At 39.0% G+C, this 27,439-nt stretch overlaps 1 pseudogene; it reads right to left on the bottom strand.

Moving 5' to 3' along the window:
* LOC113897479 overlaps positions 1 to 27,439 on the bottom strand; it is a 74,918-nt pseudogene that overhangs the window by 34,000 nt on the left and 13,479 nt on the right.

The raw sequence follows: 27,439 nt of genomic DNA, 5'->3' as shown, positions 1-27,439 counted from the left end.
AGTATTCTGGATTTAATGTGCTAGCTCAGGTGGTAGGAATTGGTTTTAACTGGTGGCTTGTTTTAGCATCTGTACTCTGGATTAAGTGGTGGCCAAGTTAAATGAAGTTGAGGTGCCGAAATTCCCTGGTATTATGTAGAAGAAGAAATCCCAACTCTTGGAAGGTGAGGATGTTGGAGTGGACTTATCATGTACAATCTGCAAAATCTGCTAGCTATGTCCTGTTGATAAATATATTGGTAGAAAAAGCACCAACAATTTAAGTACTTTAGTGTCTGTTCTTTTTTTTAAAAAAATAAATCTTTAATAAAATACTTACTCCCCATCCTGAACCCCCCTCCCCCATAAGTCTATTCCTTATAGGTTGAGGATTTAGAACAAGATGATGTGTAAACGTGTCCTCTGCTTTAAATGTGGAAACCAAAAAGTGGTCTGAAGGTACCACATTAGACAATAGACATGGTCTCGGAACCAGAAATCCCCAGGAATTTTTGATGATAGCTAATTGATCTTGGGGCTGTAGGGTAGAAGTGAATCAGCAGTCCATTAAAATAGAATTTGATTTATAGAACCGATAAAACAGTAACCTGTTGAAAATGGCTTGATTTGACCTACTGGAACAGAGGCATAATCCTGTTCTCTTCCTGGGTCTTATAAAGCTGAATGATGGCACAGAGAAGCCAGGGGCCTTGAGAGATCTTCATCATTTACATTTCCTGAGAGAAGGGTATGCCACACACAGCCATGGGAGAAGCATGAGGCAGTTTTCTGTTTTAATTTTTTAAACTGAAGTATAGTTGATTTACAATGTGTTAGTTTCTGATGATACAGTTACACACAGACACACACACGTTTATGGTTTTTCCACTATGGCTTATTATAGGATATTGATCAGGAGGCAGAAACTAGAGTGAGAGGAAAGCCCAGACCATGGCCTTTACTGGGGTTTCTGAGAGAAGAACAAGGCAGGCAGCATAAACAGTTTAGACTTAACCAGTCTGAATAATGTCAATCAGGCCCTGGGTTGCAGGGGTGGTCTCTAGTTGTCTGGTAAACAGCCATGGATTGGTCAAGGTAACTTAAGGTAGGAGAAATGTTGGTTGTCTTTGTGAGATTTAAAGGGTTAGGAAGAGATATAGACACAGAGGGATTTATTTTTTTGCATCTGAAAGACTACTCTAGGTTGAGACCTTTGCTATTTCTAACAACTAACAATATCTGGAAAGGGCAGTCTTTCCAGGTCAGCAAGATTTTTTAAGCTCTTGAAACATCAGAAGGTACAGAAAATTAAAAAACAAAACAAAACAAAATGATGACTGTAATCTCCTTGTCCAGTTTTCAGACTTGAGAGTCTGTGCACAGAGACGATGCTTAGTAAAGAGAGGTCAGCTGCCCTGGAGGAAGGACCCACTAGAGTGGGCAGTGTCACGCTTCCTCCTAGACTTCACTAAAGGCACTGGCGGATATGTATCAGTGCAAATGGACTGTGGAAATGAAAATACCCATTTTTGGGGTTATTGGACACTGGACAAAGCCAATGCTTATTCCTGGAGACCCATAAAACCATGGTCAGCATAGGGCTTCAGGGGGTTGAAAATTAAGGAGAGCTTCTGTCTGAGTACTTCCCCATTGTAGAGTCCTTGAGACCTTGAACACACTGTATGGTTATGTCCCCGGTTTTATCTGTAATACACACGTCTGTTGGCAGAATCCCTATAATGGCCTTTCATCCTAGAGCAGTGGCCCTTTTGATTAAAAGAGCGGGATGGAAATTCTTAGAACTCCCTCTCTCTGTCTAAATAGTAAACCAATACACTACCACTAGGGGAAATCAGCGTTAAAGGCATCATTAAAAACCTGAAACATACAAGGATGGTAATCCTGTTACACACCCAGACTAACTAATTTGGCTTCTGCTAAGATGGTTTGTTTGATTAAGAATAGATGCTTGTAACTTTAGGGTTTGAAGGCAATGGCACCCCACTCCAGTACTCTTGCCTGGAAAATCCCATGGATGGAGGAGCCTAGTAGGCCGCAGTCCATGGGGTCAATAAGAGTCAGACACGACTGAGCGACTTCACTTTCACTTTCCACTTTCATGCATTGGAGAAGGAAATGGCAACCCACTCCAGTGTTCTTGCCTGGAGAATCCCAGGGACGGGGGAGCCTGGTGGGCTGCCATCTCTGGGGTTGCACAGAGTCGGACATGACTGAAGTGACTTAGCAGCAGCAACATGTCATCTGCAAACAGTGACAGTTTTACTTCTTTTCCAATTTGGATTCATTTTATTTCTTTTTCTTCTAGGATTGCTGTGGCTAAGACTTCCAAAACTATGTTGAATATAAGTGGTGAGAGTGGATGTCCTCTCACCACTTACATTCTTGATCTTAGAGGAAATGCTTTCAGCTTTTCACCATTGAGTATGATGTTAGCTGTAGGTTTGTTGTATATGGGTTTTATTATGTTGAGCTACGTTCCCTCTATGCCCATTTTCTGGAGAGGTTTTTTTTTTTTTTTTTTTGTATGAATAGGTGTTGAATTTTGTCAAAGGCTTTTTCTGCATCTATTGAGATGATAATATGGTTTTTACTCATCAATTTATTGATGTGGTGTGTCACACTGATTTGCAGATGTTGAAAAAAAAGAAAGAAAGAATAGATGATTACAGCTTCTGTTCTGGATGGGATCTTCTAATACAATCAATCAGTGCATCTTTTAACTATAGTTATGTAGCTATTAACACAGTGCAATTTTCTTTTTCTCACCGAACACAACAAATTTTTTCTTAAAGAACCAGATAGCAAATACTTCAGCCATGTGGTGCCATGTGATTTTTATGGCAGCCGATCAACTCAGATATTGTAGTACAAAAGCCACCATAAATGGTATGTAAGTGAATGGTTGGATGGCATCACTAACTTAATGGACATGAGTTTGAGCAAACTCTTGGAGATGGTGGAGGACAGGGAGGACTGGCATGCTGCAGTCCATGGGGTTGCAAAGAGCAGGACATGACTGAGTGAACAACAACAACAACAAACGAATGGGTATTTTGCCTTGGGCTTCCCTGGTGGCTCATAGGTTAAAGCATCTGCCTCCAGTGCAGGAGACCCAGGTTCGATCCCTGGGTTGGGAAGATCCCCTGGAGAAGGAAATGGTAACCCACTCCAGATAAGTCTTGCCTGGAGAATCCCATGGACGGAGAAGCCTGGTAGGCTACAGTCCATGTGGTCGCAAAGAGTCGGAGACAACTGAGCAAACTTAAAAATTGATAGCCATCCCCTAAGCACAGTTTGCTAACCACAACTCTATCCCAAAAGCCAGAAAATACCCAAAATAAGTTGCTCTAATTAGATTAGGACATTGGTAGATTATTACCAGTGAGTCTGGGACAGGGGATGTTTCAGTAATGGATGCACTGAAACCAGGTAAATTTAGTTTTAAGAGTCCATGACTCTTAAGCAAATATTTCTATCCCTTTTTCATCATATCCCAAGGATGAAGAAAGAGACACTACAATACCTCATTTGCTTATTAAGAGTCTCAAGTTTCCATCACAAGCCAAAAAAGTCCAGTTACAGACGTGTCTCAAACTTCTGAGTGAAACTTACATTGCATTAATATAATTAAAAGATTCCATTTTGGTGACTTTCCCAAACAAAAAATTAATCTGATTCAAGGGGACTCTTTTTCTGTGCTTTTCAATAGTGTAAAGATACATCATATTCATTCTGATATTTCCTTGGAGAACATCAGATATGCTTGCTTATTAGTAGACCGGGGGACTAAGGTTTGAAAGGGGCTAAAGTGGAGTTTTTATTTAGCTATGCATTTTAAAATTTCAGATAGGAGAACTTCGCTATGTAAAGGAATGCCCAGGCTATCACTGCCTTCCTAATGACTTTTGTCTGTTGAAATCTGATCTCTCCCCTGCAGAGATGTGCCACGGGTTCTGAATTACTGTGTGGCGATCCTATTAGTCACCGTAAAACTGCTAATGTGCCCCATTTAAGCAGGCACAGTGGATTTCAGAGCAGTGCAGTGATAGAAAGCAGAGCTGACAGCTGTGCCGTCAATCATTTTTCTAGGCTGTGCCCTGCAGCTGTTCAGCATTATCACTTATTTACTGTTTAAAATAGACACTTTATAACCATAACTCAAAAGCCAATATGGCCACAAAGGGGAGAAAACTGACCCTGAGATCCGAGGAAACGTTGTGGTCGGATGTATATTTAAGCTTATGTTGTTTGAGCACATCTCATTACTCACTCTGAGTGACCCTTAGTGGGCCACATTAAAGTGATCAAGCTCACCGCAGAGTGACTAAATGGAAATATACAGCCCATTTTGCCTTCAAACTCTTCTCCTGAAACTGAAGTGCTTAAATTCCCAAGAGAGATTTCCCGGATTCCAGAACTCAATGACTATGGCTTAACTGGCTTAGCGTTCAGTCTTGGTCTTGATATCCTAATTAAGTTTGCTGAATGTGGGATCTTTCCACAAGAAGTGTTGTGTCAATTGGTAAATTTTTGTCTTAAGCCAATCTGTGGCAAAAGGCGGCAAGTAAATTATACACACATGCACAGAGAGAGCTAGCAAGAGAGAGGGCTTGGTTTATGTATAAGCAGCCTTAGGAAATTTGAACATTTCAGTCATTATCATTACTGCTATAAATCAACATGGGTGAATAGCCTGTGGTGAGATCTATTTTGCTCATTAAAATGGCTGTGTCCTGCTCCAGCATTTTCTGGATATAAACTGGACCTCAGATATGAATTGTTTGTGAAGGCAGGCTAGTTAATGGTATAAACTGCAACTAAGCTATGGAACCTCAAGTAAGATATTCTGAAGGTGACTTCCTATTTATTGACCAAGATAGGGTAAAGGGAAATGTAATGGAAGAAAAATAGAGAGAAAGTGGTCTGTTAATCCGCTCCAGAGTCAAAGAGCCTTCCCTGGTTTCTTTCAGTGTCAGGACTAGAAATGAAAGTGCACAGAAATTAAGGAAAATTCCACAGCATTATCAGGCAGTTACCCTTGTTCAATCTATGTAAACTATAAGAATAAAATGGAGACGGGGATTTTATCGATAAAAGTCAGCTGTTTGTTATCTGGAAAATTATTTGTGAGTGGGTCAGATAAGGATTTATGGTATCTATTATCTGTGAAATATGGTTTAAATTACCTTCTGTTTACATTTGAATGAGTTATCTGTTTTGTTTTCCTCAGTGGCTTTAGTTGCCATCACATGGTTTTCTTTTTTATTCTGAAACTTGAACTTAAAAGAAATTTAAAGATGCTCAAGAGAGGTTATTTAAATCTGAATTTTTTCAAAGTCTATGAATATTTTCAGAAAGAGGAAATTTACTTTGAAAAAAAATTGAAGTGAAATAAACATGTATAAGTAGCCAGGGTTTTAAAACACATTCTAATTTGATGACAATCCAATATAAATTATGTGAAAATTCAAGCTCTGTTGGGTGGGGTGTTGAGAAGCTGTGGAGGAGGGAGCACTTGCAGGTGGGGGAAGGTTTATGTCTCACTTCCCAGAGCCTTGCCAGCCCATTTCCTCTCATATTCTGTATTGTCTCCAGAGTAGAACCATCAGTGGATAAGGAAAGGATATGGATGGCACCCTTGTACTGAATACAGACCTAAAAATGTGGGTGAGGGCAATTAGGACTGTTGAGGGTGAGAGAGAACAGCAAGATGAGAGAGTACTGGGGTCACAAAAAAGGGAAGTCTTTCTCTCAAATTCAGTCTTTCTGTGGGCCTCCCACTGTTATCAAGTTCAAGTTCATACTCCTCGCCACATGACAGGCCAATAAATTGACAGATAAGTTGCTGGGGCAAACAACAGTGACTTTAATTGGAAAGCCAGCAGACTGAGAAGATGATGGACTAGTGTCGCAAAGAACCACCTTACCTAAGTTTAAAGTCAGGTTTCTTTTATACTAGAAAGGGAGGAAGGGATGTGGCTGGTTGTGACAAATTCCTTGGTGTTGGAATCATTTGTTCTTGCAATTTTCCATGTTGGTTAGCTCATGGTGTCCTGTAGACCTCCAACAAAACAAACACTCTTTGTTTTGCAACTTTTAATCTCCATATGAATGGAAAAGTGTTATACCTTTACAGGTCAGAGCCTTGATAATGGGATATCCTGTATATTTCAGGCTATAGGCAACATTCTTAACTTGTAGCAGAAGCAATAAAATATGATGCTCAAAGTAAAATAAACAGATCCAATATGGAGTCAGAGTTGTTCTTCCCTATTACAGCACATCAGCTGTGTAGCCTTAATGCTCCAGTGAGGACCAAAATGATCACTTGGCATGTTCAGGACTCATGGATTCCATGGCCACATGACCTCTGTGCACACAGGGTCAGAACCACTCTCCCACTCATTTTTTACCCCTACACAGAAAGGTTCTTAGTTAGGCTGCAAAAATGGACCCCGGAACACTTGTCCATCCTTGAGTGCCTTGGGAAGGTGATGGGACTGTCTCCTTTCACACACAAGAAAATTAAGGCCCAGAAAAATGGCACATACTAACCCGGTCAATAGGGATGAACAGGACTCCTTAGGGATTCTGAGCCCCAGTCAGGGTACGTGGGGTGGCCCGGACTGTCTGTTGCACCTGGATTGACTAACATTCTTCCTCTTCATTAATCTCAGCTTCTCTCTCTGAAAGCGGCTGGAGTTTGTCTTTCCAGGAAGCCCAGAGAAAAGAGTCTTAGTAAAGGTCTTGGATGAGGTTGCAGAAGGTCCAGACCTGAGTTGAATTGCCTGGCATTCTACCTCTAGATTCACCCCAAGATGTCTCCCTTTGTTCTTCTGAAAGTGGTTTTGACTGCAAATGAACCTTCTGAGGTTCAAGGAGGTACACAGTTAGCTCTAGCATGTGACTGAGGTTTGGGCCATCCCTAATGTTTGTGGGGTCCCAGGCTAGAGTGCAAATGACAGCCCAGCCACCAAATGCCTGTGTACTTGCATTGGGAACATGAAACTATAAACTGTAAAAGATTGAAAATAAATTGAGTCAGGGAAAGATCTGGCTGTGGTTTGTCTCACTGGTGCTGTGCTCCTGGGGAAGATGTATCATTCTTTACATCTGCAATTTATAGATTAGCACTTCTCTACCCTGACTGCAAATAAGAATTACTTGGGGACACTTATAAAAATTACTGTTGGCTGGGCAACAATCCAGAACACTTAAATACAAGTAGCATGGGTAGAGTTTGTGTTCAGTTCAGTTCAGTTGCTTAGCCAAGTCCGACTCTTTGTGACCCTACGGACTGCAACACAGCAGGCTTCCCTGTCCATCACCAACTTCTGGAGCTTACTCAAACTCATGTCCATTGTGTTGGTGATGCCATCTGACCATCTCATCCTCTGTCATCCCCTTCTCCTCCTGTCCCCAATCCCTCCCAGCATCAGGGTCTTTTCAAATGAGTCAGTTCTTTGCATCTGGTGGCCAAAGTATTGGAGATTCAGATTGAGCATCAGTCCTTCCAATGAACACCCAGGACTGATCTCCTCTAGGATGGACTGGTTAGATCTCCTTGCCGTCCAAGGGATGCTCAAGAGTCTTCTCCAACACCACAGTTCAAAAGCATCAGTTCTTCAGAGCTCAGCTTTCTTTATAGTCCAACTTTCACATCCATACATGATTACTGGAAAAACCATAGCTTTGACTAGATGGACCTTTGTTGGCAAAGTAATGTCTCTGCTTTTTAATATGCTATCTCGGTTGGTCATAACTTTCCCTCCAAGGAGCAAGCATCTTTTGATTTCATGGCCCCAGTCACCATCTGCAGTAGTTTTGGATCCCCCCAAAATAAAGTCTGCCACTATTTCCATTGTTTCCCCATCTATTTGCCAGGAAGTGATGGGACCGGATGTCATGATCTTAGTTTTCTGAATATTGAGTTTTAAGCCAACTTTTCCACTCTTTTCTTTCACTTTCATCTAGAGGCTCTTTAGTTCTTATTCGCTTTCTGCCGTAAGGGTGGTGTCATCTGCATATCTGAGGTTATTGATATTTCTCCCAGCAATCTTGATTCCAGCTTGTGCTTCAAAAGACTTAATGGGATTCTAAGGTGTAGCTAAGAGTGATAACATTTGATCCATAAAAGAAGGGATTTTTTTGTTCTTTTAGAACACTTTTGGATCATAATATGTCAAATGCTATTAGAATTTCAGTTCACTATATCAAAGCATGGTTTGATGTAGTAGCTTTACCCTGTGGCTAAATCATTCTGAATTTCAGGGCCACCTTCCTACTCTAAAGGTCTTACAACTCTTTTGGAAGAAATACTGCCTCCTGATGTGCTGTTCTAGTTTCAGAGAGTCTGTGTATATTTTTCCTACAAAAATTCACTTCATCTACTTACTATCTCTCTTAAGTCAATTAATATGTTTTTTCTTCTCCAGTGTTTTTTCTCATTCTGACCTAAAATGCATTCTTAACCCTTGTCTGGCCAGGCTTCTCCTTGTTAAACTATTAGTCAAAAAAAGTTAATTCATTTTTTCATTAATCAGCTATTTAGATCAAGTTCCCTCTGTGTTCATCGTTGTCTCTGAAGGTGATTTCAAATGCTCTATGCACTTCACACTTATCCTTCTAATTGCTTAGGATGTTAGTCTGCCAACTGTAGGCAGGAATGTGGCTGTTATTCTTAACTCAGATATATAGGCTGCTGCTGCTGCTAAGTCGCTTCAGTTGTGTCCAGCTCTGTGCCACCCCATAGATGGCAGCCCACTAGGCTCCTCTGTCCACAGGATCCTCTAGGCAAGAATACTGGAGTGGGTTGCTGTGTCCTTCTCCAAGAGATATAGGGGTGCTATTTTAATAGAAGAACAAGAGCAGAGAAGTATTATTCTTCTAGATTTTTCTATGTTTTGGGATAGTGGAAGTTAACTTTTAACTTTTACTCCCCTCTTGATTTCTAAGAATTGAAAGAACAGTTTATCACAGGTTCATGCAGATTAATAAATAAGAGCCCAGGTGTCTTTGGAATGGCAACCTTCCAGTTCTTCTAAAACTACAAAAACGTAATTCAAAGGAATGGTTGCAGTCAAGATCAAGGGTGAGTTTGCTCCCCTCCCCATCTCAGCACAACATCTTGAGATTCCCTCTTGGTTGTGCTCTTCTGGTCCGTGGTGCCTCAGACAGTAAAGAGTCTGCCTGCAATGTGGGAGACTTGGTTTTGATCCCTGGGTTGGGAAAATCCCCCGGAGAAGGAAATAGCAATCCACTCCAGTGTTCTTGCCTGAAAAATCCCATGGATGGAGGAGCCTGGCAGGCTACAGTCCATGGAGTCGTAAAGAGTCGACTAACACTAACACTGCTGGATCAGTCCTGGGCTTTCAAAGATAGTACAGAAAAAGCAATAAGCATCAGGAGCTTGAATTGGCTTTGAACCTGCCAAAGCTACCAGATACTGGGACCCAGCTTTGATGATGCATAGTATTCTTGTTGGAAGGAGTAATTTTATCATTAAAGACAATATATCTCTTCATTTAAGTGGCAGTTTTGTTGGCACTGTTTCTTTTGATTTTTGTTGGTATTATTTCTTTTGATTTTTGTTGGCATTGTTTCTTTTGATTTTGTTCTTATTTCATAAGAAGAAAAGCAAGTCCATGTGGTTTATAGGAGAGAAACGTGGTTAACCGCTCAGATTGAGACTGAGAATTTTGAAAGATAATAGGAATTAGGAATTGAACACAGCCTCTCCTACCATGAATACAATGTTAGCAACCATGTACAGAGATGATGCAAAACTGAGCAACTTCATGTCGAGTAGGTGAAAGAAATAAAACTGTTAGCAGATCATCTCAGAACATAGGAAGGGAGAAAATGGGGGTACACAGGATACTTAGAGATCAAAGGGGTGGGCACTTTATTGTGTGTCTTGAAGGATTAAGTGAATAGATAAAGTGGTGGAAGTCGGGGGACAGGAAGGGTGCTCACTGCTCCTAAGTGCTTGATATTGTTGATTCTAGGACCTCTCAGCTGGCAGAGTATGGCAATGTATGTGTGTATATATGCTCATGTATATATCTGCAATATTTCTAATGTAGGCATATGTCTCTATTCTAAACTAAACATGAGTTCCTAATGGTGTCATCAACCTTAACTGACTGCCACATGGATCAATCTGTTCTTCTTCTCTTGTTTGTGTAAAGCTTCCCATTCTAACAGGGAGAGAAATCTGGCTGCCACCATCTTCCAGTCAATTACTTACATTGCTCAATCCAGTACACACATGTAGTACTTTTGGGATTGTTAACCCATACCTCCATGGGAAACAACTTTATCTACTAGAGCACAGTGCTGATGTACAGTTCTTTTTTGCCTTCAGTCTTAAAGACACTATGCTTTTCTGTTGATGTATGGCAAAACCAATACAATATTGTAAATTAAAAAAAATAATAATAATAATAAAAATTAAAAAAAAATAAAGCTGGATAAGTTCTATCATGTTACTCTAAATATTTTAAATAAATATTATTTTAAAAAAAAGACACTACGCATTTCTAAAGTGACTTAGGTCAGCATTTTCTCCCCATTCCCTTTGGTGAGATTGTTTCATACATTTTTATCACAGATCATTTTGTCACATTCAGTATTCCATCCTGGTATCCTCTGACAACCTGATTATATATATATATGTATTCATACATTAAGGCTTACTGTTATATAAAAAAATAATTTTATTTATTTATTTTTGGGTTGTGCTGGGTCTTCATTGTGTTCGTTGGGTTGTGTGGGGAGCTCTCTCCAGTTGTGGTCCAGGGGCTTCTCATTGCAGTGGCTTGTCTTGTTGTGGAGCACAGGCTCTAGGTTGCTTAGGCTTCCGTAGTTGCAACACGTGGGCTCAGTAGCTGCAGCTCCCAGGCTCTAGAGCACAGGATCAATAGTTGAGGGCTTAGTTGCTCCCCGGCGTGTGGGATCCTTCCTGTCATGTCTCTTGCACAGGCAGGCAGACTCTTCACCACTGAGCCACTGGGGAAGCCCCAGACTCCCTCTTTATATAAAACTCTATGGATTTTTACAAATTCAGAGTCATGTATCTATCATTGCAGTATCATGTGGAATAGTTTCACCAGCCTAAACATTTTCTTGTATTTTATGTATTCAATCATCTTTTGCCCCCTCCCCTCCAGGAAACCTGCAACCACTTATCTATTTACTCTCTCTGTAGTTTTGTCTTTTCCAGAATGTTCTAGAAATTGAATCATATACTAGGTAGTCTTTTCAGACTATTTCCTTTTACTTAGCAAAATGTATTTAAAATTCATCTATGTCTTTGCATAGCTTGATAACTTATTCCTTTTTATTGCTAAATAGTAGTCCATTGTATGGACATAACAACTTGTTTAGGCATCTTGGTTGTTCCCAATTTTTGTAAAGTATGAATAAATCTGCTACAAGCAATCACATGCTGGTTTTTATGTGACTTCAAGTTTTCAAATCAATGAGATAAATTATATAAACAATGAGATAAAATATAATTTATCTCCTTGTGATTGTTGGAATTTATAATTGGATTATGTTTATCTTTGAAAGAAACTGCCAAGCTGTTTTGTAAAGTAGCTATTTTGAATTCCTGCCAGCAATGAAGGTGAGTTTCTATTGCTCTGCATCCTTTCCAGCAATTCATATTATACTTTTGTTAATAAAAAATTAAACTCTTTAATGGATGTGTAGTTGTATCCTATAGTTGTTTTAAGTTTCAATTCCTAATTACAAATGATGTTGAACAATTTTTCACATGCTTTATTTACCATGTGTATATCTTCTTTGGTGAGGTGTCTGTTCAGATCTTTTGCCCATTTTGAATTGTATTTTTTGTTCTCTTATTGTTGAGATTTATGAGTTCTATGATTATTATGTGTTCTTATAAGACATGTGTTTGCAAATAATTTTTCACAATCTGTGGTTTGTTCTTTCATTATCTCAATAGTGTCACGCATGGAGTTTTGAATTTTAATAAAATTTATTTATCACTTTTTTTCTTTTTTGGGTTGTGGTTTTGATGTTGTATATTTAAAAAGTCATACATATTTTCCCATCTTCTAGAATTTTTATTGTTTTGCATTTTACAGTTAGATCTATGATCTACCTTGAGTAATTTTTTTGTGAGAAATGTATAAAGTCTAAGTTCACAGTTTTAGCACATGGACATCTAATTTTTCTAGCACCATTTGTTAAGAAGATTATCTGATTTCCAAAGAATTGTTTTTGCTTTGTCAAAGGTCAGCTGATTGTATTTATGTCAGTCTATTTCCAGACTCTTCATCTTGTTGTATTGATCTATGTGTCTATTATTTTGACAATAGAATGCTATCTTGATTGCTGTACCTTTATAGTAAGACTCGATATCAGGTAGTATCAGTCCTCCAGTCTTTTTTTTTTCTTTTTCAGTATTATGTTGTTTATTCCAGGCCTTTGGCCTTTCCATACAAACTTTAGAACCAGTTTCTCAGTATTTACAAAATAACTTACATAGATTTGATTGGAATTATGTTGAATTATAGTTAATTTGGAAAAAATTGAATTTTAACAATGTAGGCTTCTAATCCATGAACATAGGATATCTTTCCATTTATTTATAGCTTTTAAAATTTCTTTTCTCATTGTTCTATAACTATCTGAACATAGAATCTTAAAACATTTTGCTAGATTTATGTCTATTTCATTTCTTTGTCCTAGTGTAAGTGATATTGTATCTTTGATTTCTAATTTGTTATTTAATTTTAGTAAATTGTGTCTTTCAAGGAGTTTGTTCATTTAACTAGCTTGTCAAATTTATTGGCATAAAGTTGTTCCTAATTGTTTTTATTGTTTTTTAAAATGTATGTGGAATCTGGAATGATGTCCTCTCTTTCTTTCACAAGTGAAATTTGGTAATTCGTGTTTTCTTTCTTTTTTATTGATACATCTAGATAGAAATTCGGAGAAGGCACTGGCAACCCACTCCAGTACTCTTGCCTGGAGAATCCCATGGATGGAGGAGCCTGGTAGGCTGCAATCCATGGGGTTGCTAAGAGTCAGACACAACTGAGCGACTTCACTTTCACTTTTCACTTTCATGCATTGGAGAAGGAAATGGCAACCCATTCCAGTGTTCTTGCCTGGAGAATCCCAGGGACGGGGGAGCCTGGTGGGCTGCCGTCTATGGGGTTGCACAGAGTTGGACATGACTGAAGTGACTTAGCAGCAGCAGCGGCAGATAGAGGTTTGTGTTTCATTAATCTTTTCAAGAGACCTCTTCTCACTTCTGTGTCTATTTTCTACTTAATTGATTTCTACTTTGCTTTTATTTTATTGTTTTGTTCCTTTTACTTTAATTTCCTCTTCTTTTACTAGCTCCTTAAGATGAAAGCTCAGATCATTGCTTTTAAATCTTTTGTCCTTTCTAGGTATTTCCTTTTAAGCATTGCTTTAGCTGCATTCCTATAAATCTTGTTGTATTTTGCTTCCATTGTCATTCAGTTCAAAATATTTTCTAATTTCCTTGGGGATTTCTTTTTTGATTCATGAGTTATTTAGAACTTTGTTGCTTAGCTTCCAAATGTTTAAGGATATCTTTTTGCTATTGACTTCTTGTATCAAAGATCATACTTTTATTGTTTTTAGAGAATATGCTTTGTATGCAGAGAAGGAAATGGCAACCCACTCCAGTCCTCTTGCCTGGAAAATCCCATGGATGGAGGAGCCTGGTAGGCTACAGTCCATGGGGTCGCAAAGAGCTGGACATGGCTGAGCGACTCCACTTCACTCACTTCTTACTTTATCATTGGAGAAGGAAACGGCAACCTGCTCCAGTATTCTTGCCTGGAGAATCCCATGGACAGAGGAGCCTGACGGGCCATGGTCCATGGGGTCGCAGAGGGTTGGACTCGTCTGAAGTGATTAAGCAGCAACAGCATGCTTTGTATGAATCCAGTTCTTTGAAGTGGACTGAGATCTTTCATGGCCCAGCAGCTGATCTATTTCATAAATATTCCACATATGCTTGGAAAATATGTGAATTCCACAATTGGTATGTGTAGTATTCTATAAATATCAGTAAAGTTAAATTGGCTAATAATCTTATTCAAGTCTTTATTTATTAATTTTTGTGATTCTACAACCTTATTTGACAATAACAGTTGATTCTCATCCATATTCACTGCCTGTAGTTTTTTTAAAGTGATGACAGGTACGTAGGCAATCAACATATAGAGCTTGTTTGGTGAATCTTCATCTTCATTACATTTTATGGACAATCACACACCAACATGAGATGGGACATTCCTTATTCCCTTGGCCCAGATAGCTTTATTAAGTCTGGTGTCAGTGTGTACATCTGGAGCTCCCATCTCCTTCATGGCAAATTTCCAGATTTCTTTGAGTGCCTGAGGGGAACACTTGTTGAAACTCATTCCATAGATGTGGTTGTGAATGGTGATAGTGTATTCTCTGGTCACCACTTCGCTGATGGCGAACCAGCCCTTCCTCTTGCCACCTTTCTTTGAGGGAGCCGTTCTGCTGGGCTCTTATTGGAAAGCATTTTAAAATACATTTGTTTTAATCAAGTACTGGAATAGAAAAGTTAAAATCTCCATTTTTAATTAGAATTTGTCTCTTTCTAGATTAGCTCTGTCAGTTTTTTGCACTGAGCATATTGAAGCTTTGTATTAGATGAAAACACATTTAGGGCTCTTATTTTTTCTTAATAAATTATTACTGCATCATTATGAAATGCCTATCTTTACTCTGCTATGTGCTAAGTCACTTCAGTTATGTCCAACTCTTTGTGACCCCATGGACTGTAGCCAACAGGCTCTTCTGTCCATGAAATTCTCCAGGCAAGAATACTGGCATGTATTGCTATGCTCTCCTCCAGGAGATCTTCCCAACCCAGGGATCGAACCCACATCTCTTATATCTCCTGCATTGGCAGGTGGGTTCTTTACCACTAGCGTCATCTGGGAAGCCCTTATTGCTGATATTACTTCTTATTATGAATTCTACTTCTTGTGTAGCCCCACTAGCATTCTTCTAATTAGTTATTTGCACGGTATAATTTTCCAGTCTTTTATTTTTTTTTTTTAACATGTGTCTATGCTTGAAGTCCATTTCTTGAAAATAACATATTAATGTATACTTCTTCAGTTCAGTTCAGTTCAGTTGCTCAGTTGTGTCTGACTCTTCGTGACCCCATGAACCACAGCATGCCAGGCCTCCCTGTCCATCAGCAACTCCTGGAGTTTACCCAAACTCATGTCCATTGAAGTCAGTGATGCCGTCCAACCATCTCACCCTCTTTCGTCCCTTTCTCTTTCTGCCCTCAGTCTTTCCCAGCATCAGGGTCTTTTCCAATGAATCAGCCCTTCGCATCACATGGCCAAAGTATTGGAGTTTCAGCTTCAACATCAGTTCTTCCAATGAACACCCAAGACTGATCTCCTTTAGGATGGACTGGTTGGATCTCCTTGCAGTCCAAGGGACTCTCAAGAGTCTTCTCCAACACCACAGTTAAAAAGCACCAATTCTTCTGCACTCAGCTTTCTTTATGGTCCAACTCTCACATCCATACATGACTACTGGAGAAACCATAGCCTTGACTAGATGCACCTTTGTTGGCAAAGTAATGTCTCCCCTTTTAATATGCCATCTAGGTTGGTCACAACTTTCCTTCCAAGGAGTAAGCGTCTTTTAATTTCATGGCTGCAATCACCATCTGCAGTGAGTTTGGAGCCTAAAAATAAAGTCTGTCACTGTTTCCACTGTTTCCCCATCTATTTGCCATAAAGTGATGGGACCAGATGCTATAATCTTAGTTTTCTGAATGTTGAACTTTAAGCCAACTTTTTTACTCTCCTCTTTCACTTTCATCAGGAGGCTCTTTAGTTCCTCTTCACTTTCTGCCATAAGGGTGGTGTCATCTGCATATCTGAGGTTATTGATATTTCTCCTAGCAATCTTGATTTCAGCTTGTGCTTCATCCAGCCCACTGTTTCTCATGATGTACTCTGCATATAAATTAAATCAGTAGGGTGACAATATACATCCTTGATGTACTCCTTTTCCTATTTGGAACCAGTCTGTTGCTCCATGTCCAGTTCTAACTGTTGCTTCCTGACCTACATACAGCACAAGAGGAAGGTCAAGTGGTCTGGTATTCCCATCTCTTTCAGAATTTTCCACAGTTTATTGTGAGCCACATAGTCAAAGGCTTTGGCATAGTCAATAAAGCAGAAATAGATGGTTTTCTGGAGCTCTCTTGCTTTTTTGATGATCCAGCATATCTTGGCAATTTGATCTCTGGTACCTCCATCTTTTCTAAATCCAGCTTGAACGTCAGGAAGTTCACAGTTCACGTATTGCTGAAGCCTGGCTTGGAGAATTTTGAGCATTACTTTACTAGCCTGTGAGATGAGTACAATTGTGCAGTAGTTTGAACATTCTTTGACATTGCCTTTCTTTGGGATTGGAATGAAAACTGACCTTTTCCAGTCCTGTGGCCACTGCTGAGTTTTCCAAATTTGCTGGCATATTGAGTGCAGCACTTTCACAGCATCAACTTTTAGGATTTGAAATAGCTCAACTGGAATCCCATCACCTCCACTAGCTCTGTTTGTAGTGAGGCTTCCTAAGGCCCACTTGACTTCACATTCCAGGTTGTCTGGCTCTAGGTAAGTTATCACACCATTGAGATTATCTTGGTCATGAATATCTTTCTTGTACAGTTCTTCTGTGCATTCTTGCCATCTCTTGGTTAAAATCTTTTGCTTCTATTAGGTCCATACCATTTCTGCCCTTTATTGTGTTTATCTTTGTATGAAATACTCCCTTGGTATCTCTAATTTTCTTGAAGAGATCTCTCGTCTTTCCCATTCCATTGTTTTCCTCTATTTCTTTTCACTGATCGCTAAGGAAGGCTTTCTTATCTCTCCTTGCTTTTCTTTGCAACTCTTGTGTTCAAATGGGTATATCTTTACTTGTCTAGTTTGATGATCTTTACCTTTTAATTGTAGTTGTAGTCCACTCACAGTTGAAATAGTTATTATGTTTGAATTTAAGATCACCATTGCCTTTTTTGTTTTCTGTTCCTCTTTTCATCATTTCTATATTCTTTAATTAATGAAGTATTTAAAACAACATTCTATCTTAACTTACTTGCTGATTCTTAGCTATTTTAGTGATTGCCATGGGGATTACAATATACATCCTTATATCACCATAGTCTACCTTGAATTAGCATGATATTTCTTTAAGTATAATATAAAAAACTTACTATGGCATGTTTTAATTGATTTGTCCCATTTTTAGTGCTATTGTTGTCTTTCATTTTACCTCTGCATTTTATAAACCCTACGGTACATTTTTATCCACTTTGAATAGTAAATTATATTAAAAAATGAGAACAATACTTTCTATTTACTTGCATATACATGCTTCCTGACATGCTATAACCCTTCATTTTGGTTTCTGTTTCTATCTGATATCATTTCCCTTCAGCAAAAAAATCTTTCTGTTATATTTCTTTCTGCAGGGGAAAATTCTCTTGGCAATTGTTTTTGTCATTCTTTTTTTCCTATTATTTTTAGAGGATATTTTCAGTTGATACAGAATTCTAGGTCAACAGTCTCTCCTTTTCCTTCTAGTATTTTAAAGATTTCTTGTCATTGTCTTCTGGCTTGTACTAATATTCACTGATATCTTCTTTTGCAGTATATGCTCTTTTGTTAAGTTTACCCAGTAAAATTTTCATTTCAGCTACTGTATTTTGCAGTTCTTGATTTTACCTGAAATTATTTTATGGTTTCTTTTTCTCTGCTGAGCTTTCTTCATCTCTTTGATCATTAGGTCCATCTTTTCCTTTGAATCAATGAACATATTTCTAATAACTGTTATTAAGTCTTTTTATGATAACTTTAACATCTCTGCATGCATACTGAAGTGGGTTGCCATGCCCTGCTCCAGGGGATCTTTCTGACCCAGGGGGTCTAAACTGCATCTCCTACAATTCCTGCATTGCAGGTGGATTCTTTACCACTGAAACACTGGGGAAGCCCCATATCATCTCTCAGTTCAGTTCAGGTGCTCAGTCGTGTCTGACTGATTGCGACCCCATGGATTGTAGCACGCTAGGCTTCCCTGTCCATCACCAGCTCCCGGAGTTTACCCAAAACCATGTCCATTGAGTCAGTGATACCATCCAACCATCTCATCCTCCATTGTCCCCTTCTCCTCTTGCCTTCAATCGCTCCCAGCATCAGGGTCTTTTCCAATGAGTCAGCTCTTTGCATCAGGTGGCCGAAGTTTTGGGGTTTCAGCTTCAGCATCAGTCCTTCCAATGAATATTCAGGACTGGTTTCCTTTAGGATGGACTTGTTTGATCTCCTTGCAGTCCAAGGGACTCTCAAGAATCTTCTCCAACACCACGGTTCAAAAGCATCAATTCTTCTGGTGCTCAGCTTTTTTTATAGTCTAACTCTCACATCCATACATGACTACTGGAGAAACCATAGCTTTGACTAGATGGACCTTTGTCGGCAAAGTAATGTCTCTGCTTTTTAATATGCTGTCTAGGTTGGTGATAACTTTTCTTCGAAGGAGTAAGGGTCTTTTAATTTCATGGCTGCAGTCACCATCTGCAGTGAGTTTGGAGCCCAGAAAAGTAGTCTGCCACTGTTTCCATTGTTTCCCCATCTATTTGCCATGAAGTGATGGGACCAGATGCCATGATCTTCATTTTCTGAATGTTGAACTTTAAGCCAACTTTTTCACTCTCTTTTTTCACTTTCATCAAGAGGCTCTTTAGTTCTTCTTCACTTTCTGCCATAAGGGTGGTGTCATCTGCATATCTGAGGTTATTGATATTTCTCCTAGCAATCTTGATTCCAACTTGTGCTTCATCCAGTCTGGTGTTTCTCATGTTGTACTCTGCATATAAGTTAAATAAGCAGGGTGACAATATACAGCCTTGACTCATTCCTTTCCCAATTTGGAACCAGTCTATTGTTCCATGTTTAGTTCTAACTGCTGCTTTCTGATCTGCATACAGGTTTCTTAGGAGACATGTCAGGTGGTCTGGTATTTCCATCTCTTGAAGAATTTTCCACAGTTTGTTATATCCACACAGTCAAAGGCCTTGGCATAGTCAATAAAGCAGAAGTAGATGTTTTTGCTTTTAAAAACAAAGCAAGATGTCTTGCTTTTTAAATGATCCAGTGGATGTTGGCAATTTGATCTCTGGTTCCTCTGTCTTTTCTAAATCCAGCTTGAACATCTGGAAGCTCACGGTTCACGTATTGCTGAAGCCTGGCTTGGAGAATTTTGAGCATTACTTTACTAGTGTGTGAGATGAGTGCAATTGTGTGGTAGTCTGAGCAGTCTTTGGCATTGCCTTTCTTTGGGAGTGGAATGGAAACTGACTTTTTCCAGTCCTGTGGCCACTGATGAGTTTTCCAAATTTCCTAGTATCATCTCTAGGTCCATTTTATTAATTATTTTTGATTATAGCTCACATATATTTCTATTAATGTGTTATAATTTTTATTGTATGCTGATCATTGTAGATGTCACATTGCTGAGAGCTTTGATTTTATTTTTCTCCTCTAAAGACTATTGAACTTTTACCTGCCTTGCAGTTAATTTATTTGCACATCAGTTAGACCTTGTCCAGTTTTGTCTTAGCCTTTGTTAGGATAGGTCTAGTGTTGTCCTTAATCTAAGGTTAATGTAGTTTTCCTTCTAAAGAATTGCTATTCTCAGATCTCAACCACCATTCATGGTGGTTTGTGAGGTTTATCCATTCTACCTGGCCAGAGTTCCACATCTAAGACCTGTCTAATATAGAATCACTGTTAGCTCCAGGCACCTCTTCCCTCCATAGCTATTTTCTACCAGGATACATGAAGACTGGCCTGAACTTCTGCAGTTTAATATTCAGTCAAAGACTCAAGGAGAATCTTACAGATGTTGGGGAGTCCCTTCTCTTGTTAAATCCCTCTTCTCTGGTACTTTGCCTCTACAAATCCCAGCTACCTAAGCAATTGTGAAATTTTGTTTCCTATGCCTGGTGAGACTTCTGTTCTTTATTTGGTCTTGTCTTTGTGCTATAATTTGGAAACTGTTTCCAAATCAAAAGCTACAGAGAATGAGGAATTTACCTCATGCATTTCACATCTTTGAAGCTTTGACATTTAGAGTCCAAAGCAATTTCTCCATGTTGTTACCCTGAGAGGGTAAGTCTGATACCTATAATTCTGTCATGGTTGGATCCAGGAATCACTTTCTTTTTATTTTAAAAATAAAATTATCAATTTTATTTATCCTTTCAAAGAACCAGCTTTTGGCTTTGTTGATTTTTGCTATGATCTCTTTTGTTTCTTTTGCATTTATTTCTGCCCTAATTTTTAAGATTTCTTTCCTTCTACTAATCCTGGGGTTCTTCATCTCTTCCTTTTCTTTCTTTTCTTGCTTTAGGTGTAGAGTTAGGTTATTTATTTGACTTTTTTCTTGTTTCTTGAGGTATGCCTGTATTGCTATGAACTTTCCCCTTAGGACTGCTTTTACAGTGTCCCATAGGTTTTGGGTTGTTGTGTTTTCATTTTCATTCATTTCTATGCAAATTTTGATTTCTTTTTTGATTTCTTCTGTGATTTGTTGGTTATTCAGCAGCGTGTTGTTCAGCCTCCATATGTTGGAATTTTTCATAGTTTTTCTCCTGTAATTGAGATCTAATCTTACTGCATTGTGGTCAGAAAAGATGCTTGGAATGATTTCTATTTTTTTGAATTTACCAAGGCTAGATTTATGGCCCAGGATGTGATCTATCCTGGAGAAGGTTCCATGTGCGCTTGAGAAAAAGGTGAAATTCATTGTTTTGGGATGAAATGTCCTATAGATATCAATTAGGTCTAACTGGTCTATTGTATCATTTAAAGTTTGTGTTTCCTTGTTAATTTTCTGTTTAGTTGATCTATCCGTAGGTGTGAGTGGGGTATTAAAGTCTCCCACTATTATTGTGTTATTGTTAATTTCTCCTTTCATACTTATTAGCATTTGTCTTACATATTGTGGTGCTCCTATGTTGGGTGCACATATATTTATAATTGTTATATCTTCTTCTTGGATTGATCCTTTGATCATTATGTAGTGACCTTCTTTGTCTCTCTTCACAGCCTTTGTTTTAAAGTCTATTTTATCTGATATGAGTATTGCTACTCCTGCTTTCTTTTGGTCCCTGTTTGCATGGAAAATCTTTTTCCAGCCCTTCACTTTCAGTCTGTATGTGTCCCCTGTTTTGAGGTGGGTCTCTTATAGACAACATATGTAGGGGTCTTGTTTTTGTATCCATTCAGCCAGTCTTTGTCTTTTGGTTGGGGCATTCAACCCATTTACATTTAACGTAATTATTGATAAGTATGATCCTGTTGCCATTTACTTTATTGTTTTGGGTTTGAATTTACACACCCTTTTTGTGTTTCCTGTCTAGAGAATATCCTTTAGTATTTGTTGGAGAGCTGGTTTGGTGGTGCTGAATTCTTAGCCAGACTCATCAAGAAGCAAAGGGAGAAAAATCAAATCAATAAAATTAGAAATGAAAATGGAGAGATCACAACAGACAACACAGAAATACAAAGGATCATAAGAGACTACTATCAGCAATTATATGCCAATAATATGGACAACGTGGAAGAAATGGACAAATTCTTAGAAAAGTACAACTTTCCAAAACTGGACCAGGAAGGAATAGAAAATCTTAACAGACCCATCACAAGCATGGAAATTGAAACTGTAATCAGAAATCTTCCAGCAAACAAAAGCCCAGGTCCAGATGGCTTCACAGCTGAATTCTACCAAAAATTTAGAGAAGAGCTAACAACCTATCCTACTCAAACTCTTCCAGAAAATTGCAGAGGAAGGTAAGCTTCCAAACTCATTCTATGAGGCCACCATCACCCTAATACCAAAACCTGACAAAGATGCCACAAAAAAAAAAAAAAAAAAGAAAACTACAGGCCAATATCACTGATGAACATAGATGTAAAAATCCTTAACAAAATTTTAGCAATCAGAATCCAACAACACATTAAAAAGATCATACACCATGACCAAGTGGGCTTTATCCCAGGAATGCAAGGATTCTTCAATATTCACAAATCAATCAATGTAATACACCACATTAACAAATTAAAAAATAAAAACCATATGATTATCTCAATAGATGCAGAGAAATCCTTTGACAAAATTCAACATCCATTTATGATAAAAACTGTCCAGAAAGCAGGAATAGAAGGAAAATACCTCAACATAATAAAAGCTATGTATGACAAACCCACAGCAAACATTATCCTCAATGGTGAAAAATTGAAAGCATTTCCTCTAAAGTCAGAAACAAGACAAGGGTGCCCACTTTCACCATTACTATTCAACATAGTTTTGGAAGTTTTGGCCACAGCAATCAGAGCAGAAAAAGAAATAAAAGGAATCCAAATTGGAAAAGAAGAAGTAAAACTCTCACTGTTTGCAGATGACATGATCCTCTATATAGAAAACCCTAAAGACTCCACCAGAAAATTACTAGAACTAATCAATGATTATAGTAAAGTTGCAGGATATAAAATCAACACACAGAAATCCATTGCATTCCTATACACTAATAATGAGAAAACAGACAGAGAAATTAAGGAAACAATTCCATTCACCATTGCAACAAAAAGAATAAAATACTTAGGAATATATCTACCTAAAGAAACTAAAGACCTATATATAGAAAACTATAAAACACTGGTGAAAGAAATCAAAGAGGACACTAATAGATGGAGAAATATACCATGTTCATGGATTGGAAGAATCAATATAGTGAAAATGAGTATACTACCCAAAGCAATTTATAGATTCAATGCAATCCTTATCAAGCTACCAATGGTATTCTTCACAGAGCTAGAACAAATAATTTCATAATTTGTATGGAAATACAAAAAACCTCAAATAGCCAAAGTGATCTTGAGAAAGAAAAATGGAACTGGAGGAATCAACCTGCTTGACTTCAGGGTCTACTACAAAGCCACAGTCATCAAGACAGTATGGTACTGGCGCAAAGACAGAAATATAGATCAATGGAACAAAATAGAAAGCCCAGAGATAAATCCATGCACATATGGACACCTTATCTTTGACAAAGGAGGCAGGAATATACAATGGATTAAAGACAATCTCTTTAACAAGTGGTGCTGGGAAAACTGGTCAACCACTTGCAAAAGAATGAAACTAGAACACTTTCTAACATCATACACAAAAATAAACTCAAAATGGATTAAAGATCTAAACGTAAGACCAGAAACTATAAAACTCCTAGAGGAGAACATAGGCAAAACACTGTCCGACATACATCACAGCAGGATCCTCTATGACCCACCTCCCAGAATATTGGAAATAAAAGCAAAAATAAACAAATGGGACCTAATTAAACTTAAAAGCTTCTGCACAACAAAGGAAACTCTAAGCAAGGTGAAAAGGCAGCCTTCAGAATGGGAGAAAATAATAGCAAATGAAGCAACTGACAAACAACCAATCTCAAAAATATACAAGCAACTCCTACAGCTCAATTCCAGAAAAATAAATGACCCAATCAAAAAATGGGCCAAAGATCTAAATAGACATTTCTCCAAAGAAGACATACAGATGGCTAACAAACACATGAAAAGATGCTCAACATCACTCATTATCAGAGAAATGCAAATCAAAACCATTATGAGGTACCATTTCACGCCAGTCAGAATGGCTGCGATCCAAAAGTCTACAAGCAACAAATGCTGGAGAGGGTGTGGAGAAAAGGGAACCCTCTTACACTGTTGGTGGGAATGCAAACTAGTACAGCCACTATGGAGAACAGTGTGGAGATTCCTTAAAAAACTGGGAGTAGAATTGCCTTATGATCCAGCAATCCCACTGTTGGGCATACACACTGAGGAAACCAGAATTGAAAGAGACATGTGCAACCCAATGTTCATTGCAGCACTGTTTTTGCAGCCAGGACATAGAAACAACCTAGATATCCATCATCAGATGAATGGCTAAGAAAGCTGTGGTACATATACACAATGGAGTATTACTCAGCCATTAAAAAGAATGCATTTGAGTCAGTTCTAATGAGGTGGATGAAACTGAAGCTTATTATACAGAGTGAAGTAAGCCAGAAAGAAAAACACCAATACAGTATACTAACACATATATATGGAATTTAGAAAGATGGTAACAATAACCCTGTATATGAGACAGCAAAAGAGACACTGATGTAAAAAAACAGTCTTTTGGACTCTGTGGGAGAGGGAGAGGGTGGGATGATTTGGGAGAATGGCATTGAAACATGTATAATATCATATATGAAATGAGTCGCCAGTCCAGGTTTGATGCATGATACTTGATGCTTGGGGCTGGTGCACTGGGACGACCCAGAGGGATGGTATGGGGAGGGAGGTTGGAGGAGGGTTCAGGATGGGGAACACATGTATACCTGGGGTGGATTCATTTTGATATATGGCAAAACCAATACAACATTGTAAAGTTAAAAAATAAAATAAAATTAAATAAAAAAATAAAAATAAAATTATCTTTTTATAAACCCATTTAATTTTGATACTTCATTTGTATGTTTATGAGGATCTGTAGCATTTCCCTGCTCATGGCAGAGGGAGAGAGACAGTCACACATATTAAGAGCAATGTAAGAACTCATTAATACACACACACCAAAAGAGCCTACCACCCCCTTTATATTTGTAATGCTTTTCCTTCATAATACCAGAGCAATTGACAGAATTTGTATTTCTGTTAGAACTGTGAATGAGACTTGAAAGTGCTGGCAAAGCAAAGTAACTTGGCAAAATTAGCACATCTCTTGGGGGATCTGAGATCACTTGTCAGCTTCATTGCCCCATTACTTCTGTTGACCATATTATTGTGGAGCCATAGAATCAGCTCTCTTTGGTCCACCATCTCCCACCTTAATATCCTCACCCAATCACTGAGGCTTGGAGTACTCTACGCTGGTTGTAAAAGCTTCCATAGTTAGAGTCAGGACTTAAAAATGTTGGAGAAGGTAACACGTTGAATTGGAGCCTCATTGGGGTGTAAGTAATCCCAGATATTTTTATGAGGGTAATTTCTGTGGAAAAGGTTGAAGTTGAGCTGAAGCTATTTTAGGGAGGTGGTAGAAAGAGAAAAGGCATAGAATAGAGGAAATGATGTGATTCTTAACAAAGATAAGTTTTGAAGAGTCACAAATGGCTCCCTAAAGTTTGTTTTCTGGTTGATAAAGAAAAGAGTAGAAATGTTTGACAAACAATCCTTTCCGTTGTTCACCCATTTCTGGTGAATAAACTCAAAGAGGCAACTGAGCAAAAATTGAGAGAAAAAGTGTAGTGTATTCTCTGCCTCCTGCTGCTACTGCTGCTAAGTCGCTTCAGTCGTGTTCGACTCTGTGCGACCCCATAGACGGCAGCCCACCAGGCTCCCCCGTCCCTGGGATTCTCCAGGCAAGAACACTGGAGTGGGTTGCCATTGCCTTCTCCATTGTGTGAAAGTGAAAAGTGAAAGTGAAGTCGCTCTGTCGTGTCCGACTCTTTGCGACCCCATGGTCTGCAGCCTACCAGGCTCCTCCATCCATGGGATTTTCTAGGCAAGAGTACTGGAGTGGCTTGCCATTGCCTTCTCCATTGCCTCCAGTGTTCGGCTAACATAGGTTAGAAAAAGAGTTACCAGAGGAACTGACATGCTGACTTACTGCATGAGATGGGGACAGCTCTGAGTCTCCCAAGATTCATCCCTCTGTCAAGTATCCTACCTGGAGTCTCTTCAAAAATCTGTGAATGACCTCCAAAAAGTCAGGTAGCAATGACTTTTAAAGTTAAGCAAGATGTAATTTATTTCCTTTTTCTTAGGGGTAAATCAGAGCAATTAATGAAACCAATTGATTATTAATTAAATTATGTAGCTCAAGTTAATTAACTAAAATTAAATCAGAATATAATTAGAGTTTTCTCCTTGGGGGGAAATGAGGGGAAAAAAAAAAAAAAAACAGTTGAGAAATGTTGCCATAGAACCTCAGATAATCCCTTAAAGTTTGTTCGATGATACACCACAATTAAAGAACTCCCAACCACATTTTTGTCTTATTTTCAAGCTGTGGATACGTTTTCTTAAACTGAGAGAGTTACAGAGTAGAAATGGCTGTCTGGCACATCTAGATAAGAAGGGCCAGAGGCAGGTAGTTCAGACTCCCTGGAAAGAGTGGGAGCAGACACAAACCAGTTGTGGAATTCAAAGGCCCCAGGATTCAGCTGAGGGGCATTCAGACCTGGGGTGGACCAGAAGCTGGAAGTGAGAGACAGAGTGGCTGCAATATCTCAGCTCAACATATGCCAGTGCAGATAGACCACATCTGGTCCAGCCATGCAACATGTTCCATCATTCTCACATCCTTTCAGGCTGTATCTGCATCCACAGGGGTAGGGTCAGAACTAACTGTGAAATGAATTTGATTACACTTCCATCATACAGCCCCGTGGGAACTCAGAGTAGAAATTAAACTTAGAGAATGGCAACCTACTCCAATATTTTTGCCTGGAGATTTCCACGGACAGACCAAGGAATCACAAAGAGTTGGATATGACTGAATGATTAACACATAGAGAAAAATATAACAAATAGTATTTCTTCTACCCCTGCATTTTGGGCCTGAGATTTTGCCTCCTACGTGTACTTTTGAAAAACACAGGTGAGGAACATACAATAATGAGATGGGGGACAGAACTCAGGGCTCTCCTATACTTCCTGAGAGCCTGAAACAGTTGCTGAACAAAGCCGCGGAAGAATATGCACTGGGTTTAAGTGAGCTTCTCCCACAGAAATTCTTACACATGATAAGGGTGCATAGAGATTATTCAGTTCAGTTCAGTTCAGTCCCTCAGTAGTGTCTGACTCTTTGCGACCCCACGAGTCGCAGCACGCCAGGCCTCCCTGTCCATCACCAACTCCCGGAGTTCACTCAGACTCATGTCCATCGAGTCAGTGATGCCATCCAGCCATCTCATCCTCTGTTGTCCCCTTCTCCTCCTGCCCCCAGTCCCTCCCAGCATCAGAGTCTTTTCCAAGGAGTCTACTCTTTGCATGAAGTGTCCAAAGTACTGGAGTTTCAGCTTCAGCATCATCCCCTCCAAAGAAATCCCAGGGCTGATCTCCTTCAGAATGGACTGGTTGGATCTCCTTGCAGTCCAAGGGACTCTCAAGAGTCTTCTCCAACACCACAGTTCAAAAGCAGCAATTCTTCGGCGCTCAGCCTTCTTCACAGTCCAACTCTCACATCCATACATGACCACAGGAAAAACCATAGCCTTGACTAGACAGACCTTTCTTGGCAAAGTAATGTC

The sequence above is a fragment of the Bos indicus x Bos taurus genome, chromosome 8 (genome assembly GCF_003369695.1).
Source record: "Bos indicus x Bos taurus breed Angus x Brahman F1 hybrid chromosome 8, Bos_hybrid_MaternalHap_v2.0, whole genome shotgun sequence".
Taxonomy (NCBI): domain Eukaryota; kingdom Metazoa; phylum Chordata; class Mammalia; order Artiodactyla; family Bovidae; genus Bos; species Bos indicus x Bos taurus.
The sequence above is the reverse complement of the archived record's forward strand: the minus strand, read 5'-3'. Positions and strand labels throughout refer to the sequence as shown.